Here is a 4561-nt window from a genome sequence, read left to right as displayed (position 1 = left end):
TTAGAATGTTTTCCTTTCTGCAGGTAGTATAAGAAAACTTTCAATTTAACAAATATTTACTGAGCACCTACTATGAACCAAGAATATACAAGAAAAACTGTTAAGAGAACAAAAGAATTGTAAGAATTCATTCAAAACCACACACCTGAGGACATGCGAAAACACAGGTGCACATCTTAAATCCCAGATTTAGACTGTAAGCAAAACTGTAAGTTACCTTGATCCTTAGCTTGATTTTATGAACATATCCTACCATAAAATAATTTTTAAAAATAAAAAAATAAGAGTAGAAAAGATATACTGTGCTACTTCTAATCAAAATAAAACTGGAGATGCTATATTAATATCACCCTAGGAGAATTTTAAACCAAAGAATATTATGAGGAATGAAGAAGATCAATTAATTATATAGAAGAGTCAATTCACCAAGACGACATAACAATTCTAAACATCTTCACTCCTGACAACACAGCTCTAAAATACATTTAAAAAAACTGTTACAGCACAAGAAGAAATATATGAATCCACACTTACAGTCCAAAATTTTAACAGTACTCTTTCAATAACTGATAGAACGGGTAGACAGAAAATCAGTAGGAATATAAAATATTTTAACTTTATTGAATATAAAAATACTCAAATTAACCTGATTGTCATTTACAGAATATTCTACCCAACAACCACATAATATATATTCTTTACAGGGGCACATGGAATGTTTAGCAAGATAAACCATACTCTGGGCCATAAAACAACTCTCAATAAATTTAAAAGAAATCAAGTCATACAAATATGTTCTCTGAAACAATGGAATTAAACAAAAAATTAATAACATCAATATCTCTGGGAATCCCCAAAATATTTATAAACTAAATAAAACAATTTTATATAATCCATGGTTTAAAAAAGTCATCAAGAAAGAAATTAGCAAGTATTTTGAAAAAAGGGGGCATCTGGGTAGCTCAGTCGGTTAAGTGTCTGCCTTCAGCTCAGGTCATGATCTCAGTGGGGAGCCTGCTTCTCCCTCTGTCCCTCCCCCTGCTCATGCTTTCTCTCAAATAAATAAAATCTTAAAAAGGAAAAAAAGAAAGTATTTTGAAATAAATGAATATGAAAACACATAGATCAAATTTGTGCAATGCTGCTAAAACAGTAAATTTATAATACAAATTTAGGGAAAAATTTATGATACAAATGCTCGAATAATGGTTTCAAATCAATGAACTTGATCATTGAATCATGTTTAGAAACTAAAAATGAAGAGCAAATTGGATTCAAGTTAAAAAGGAAATAATAAAAATCAGAGTAGAACCCAATAAGTAGAAAACATAGAAAATCAATGAAATAAAAATACAGTTCTTTGAGATTAAAAAAATTGATAAACCCTTAGACTGTTCAAGAAAAAAAAAACTGAGAGAAAAAAATTAGCAAAATCAGGAAATAGATGATATCAACACAGAGTCTATAGATATCAAGGGAATTCTAAGGATAACGAGGGAAGATTATTAACTTTATGACAATGAATTGATAACACTGATGAGCGGGACAAATAACTTGAAAGACACAAACTACCAAAGTTTACTGAAGAAACAGATAACTCAAATTGCCATACATCTATACAAGAAATGGAATATAAAGTTAAAAAACACCCCACAAAGAAAACTTGCTTCAATGGTCTCACTGGTGAATTCTACCAAACATTTAAGGAAAAAATAATACCAAGCACAAAAACTCTTCAAAAAAAATTGTAGGGGCACCTGGGTGCGCAGTCAGTTGAGGGGCTCACTCTTGATTTCAGCTCAGGTCATGATCTCAGGGTCATGAGATTGAGTCCCACATCAGGCTCTGCACTCAGCACAGTCTGTTTAGGACTCTCTTTCCCTCTCCCTCTGCCCCTCCTCCCTAAAATAAATAAATCTTTTAAAAAAAGTTTAAAGGAGGGACATTTCCCAACTCATTCTATTAAGGCAGCCTCACCCCCAAAACAAACAAACAAAAACAAACAGACAAAACCAGGACCAGAAAAGTATCAATAAAAAAAAGTAAAGAATCAATATCCTTCGTGAATACAGATGTAAAAATTCTAAACAAAATTTTAGCAAGTACAATATAAGAATATATAAAAAGGATAATACATCATGACCAACTGGGATTTCTCTCAGGAATACAGGCTGGTTTAACATTTGAAAGTCAATCAATACAACTCATCATTCAACAAATTATACTAGTTAATCCATGTGATCATCTCAATAGATGCAGAAAAAGCACTTGTCAAAAGCTAACAATCATTTTTTATTTAAAAAAACCTCTCAGCAAAACAGGGATAGAAGGAACTTTCTCATCTATAGGCATCTACGAAAATCTACAGCTAATATCAAACTTACTGGTAAAAACCTGAATGCCTTCTCTTTGATATGGGGAAGAGACCAATAAGGTCCGCTCTCATCACTTCTATTTAACATTGTACTGGAGGTTCCAACCAGTACAATAAGGCAAAAAAAGGAAATAAAAAGTATCTGGATTGGAAAATAAAAAATAAAAATGTCTCTATTTGGTGATAACATAATCATGTATGTAAAAAAACCTCATGGAACTTACCCACAAAAGCTACTAGAATCAGTGAGCTTAGCAAAATTTCAGGACACAAGATAAATATGCAAAAATAAATTATGTATTTACATACTGGCACTGAACAATTACAAACTGAAGTTTTTCAAAATGCCATTTGTAATAGTATGATAAATATGAAATGCTTATGAAAACATCTGACAAAAGATGTAAAGAATTGTGTGCTAGCTACAGAAGATTACTGAGAGAAATTAAAGAAGACTTAAATAAATGGACAGATATGTCTTGCTCATGTACAGGAAGCTGTAGTATTGTTAAAATGTCAGTTCTCCCCAAATTGATCTATACACAATCCCAATTAAAATCCCAACAGGCCTTCTTGTAGAATTTGATAACTTGATTCTAAGAGCCATACATGAATGCTAATGACTTAGAACAGTCAAAGCAATTTGAAAAAGAAGAACAAATCTGGAAAAATAACACTCCCTGATTTTAAAGCTTATTAAAAAGCCACAATAATCAATGAAGTGTGGTATTGACATCAAGATAGAGAAAGTGAACAGAATGTAGAGTCCAGAAACAGAGACATATATGAACAGTTGATTTCTTCGACAAAGATGCAAAGGCAATTGTGTGAACAATAACTGTCTCCCAATAAAGAGTGTTGGAACGAGTGGATATCCATGTGCAATAAATAAAACAAAAACTTCAGGCCGTATCTCACACCATTTACAAGAATTAGCTTAATATGGAACATAAAACTAAATGTAAAACTTAAAAAAATAAAACTTGAAGCAAACATAGAAGAAAATCTTTGTGACTCTGGTATAAGCAAAGACTTCCTAGAAAAGCCACCAAAAACAAATCTATAAAATAATCCAAATTGACACATGGGACTTAGTGAGAATTAAAATCTTCTGCTCATCAAAAGACACTATTAAAAGAATAAAAACACGGGGACGCCTGGGTGGCTCAGTCGTTAAGCGTCTGCCTTCGGCTCAGGTCATGATCCCAGGGTCCTGGGATCGAGCCCCACATCGGGCTCCCTGCTCTGCGGGAGGCCTGCTTCTCCCTCTCCCACTCCCCCTGCTTGTGTTCCCTCTCTCGCTGTGTCTCTCTCTGTCCTATAAATAAATAAATAAAATCTTTAAAAAAAAAAAAAGAATAAAAACACAAGCCGCAGACCAAGAGAAAATATTTGTGAATCATGTGTCTGAAAAAGAACTTGTTTCCAGAATATATTAAGAACTCTCTAAAGTCAATAAAAGTAAGTGATCAAAGGGAAAAAATATAGGCAAAAATTTGAACAGACTTATCAGAAAAGAAGATATACAGATAGCAGATAAGCCCATGAAAAGATGCTCACCGTCATTAGTCATTATTTCCAACCTGGTAGAATTCTATTCCCAGCCAAACTATTGCATAATGAAGGCAAAATAAGGGCATTTTCAGATGTGTAAAATCTTAAAACAGTTACTTCCAAATCACCTTTCTCAGGAAGTTTCTACACTTGATCTTAGCCAAAAGGCCGAGAAGCGATCTCTCAGGAAGTTTCTGATGTACTTACAACCACCTAAGAATGAAATGAAAGAACAAAACAAGAAAGAGAAAGATGTGGGCTTCAGAAAATGGGAGATGTGACATAGCAGGGGAGTGAAGAGGCCAGCATGATTTTGATGGAAAGTGTGAGGGCAACAGCTGCGCAGACCAGAAAGAAGAGAAAGAAGGTTCCAGGAGAGAGGTCTCCAAGGATGAAAACACTACTAATTGCCCGGATGATGAGAAGCTGCAAGATTCTGTCAGAAAGTCCGAGGTCAAAGTGGCCCATATCACATTAAGGTGTGTGTGTGGGGGGGAGATAATTATTCACTTTAAGGAAAACAAAACAGTGGTACAATTGACAAAATGCAATTATGTGATTCAGCTGTGAACTACACCATACACATGGCATTTCATGATCCCACACTTCACTAATGCTAAGCGGACTTGAACT

The 4561-nt window shown here is 33.9% G+C and overlaps 1 pseudogene; it reads right to left on the bottom strand.

Moving 5' to 3' along the window:
* Window positions 1–3940: 3940 nt before the first annotated feature.
* LOC123834902 (U2 spliceosomal RNA) lies at window positions 3941–4108 on the bottom strand (annotated as a pseudogene).
* Window positions 4109–4561: the final 453 nt, after the last annotated feature.

The sequence above is a fragment of the Mirounga angustirostris genome, unplaced genomic scaffold, assembly GCF_029215605.1.
Source record: "Mirounga angustirostris isolate CCGP_5_RB_7025 unplaced genomic scaffold, mMirAng1.0.hap1 SCAF_1, whole genome shotgun sequence".
NCBI lineage: Eukaryota > Metazoa > Chordata > Mammalia > Carnivora > Phocidae > Mirounga > Mirounga angustirostris.
The sequence above is the reverse complement of the archived record's forward strand: the minus strand, read 5'-3'. Positions and strand labels throughout refer to the sequence as shown.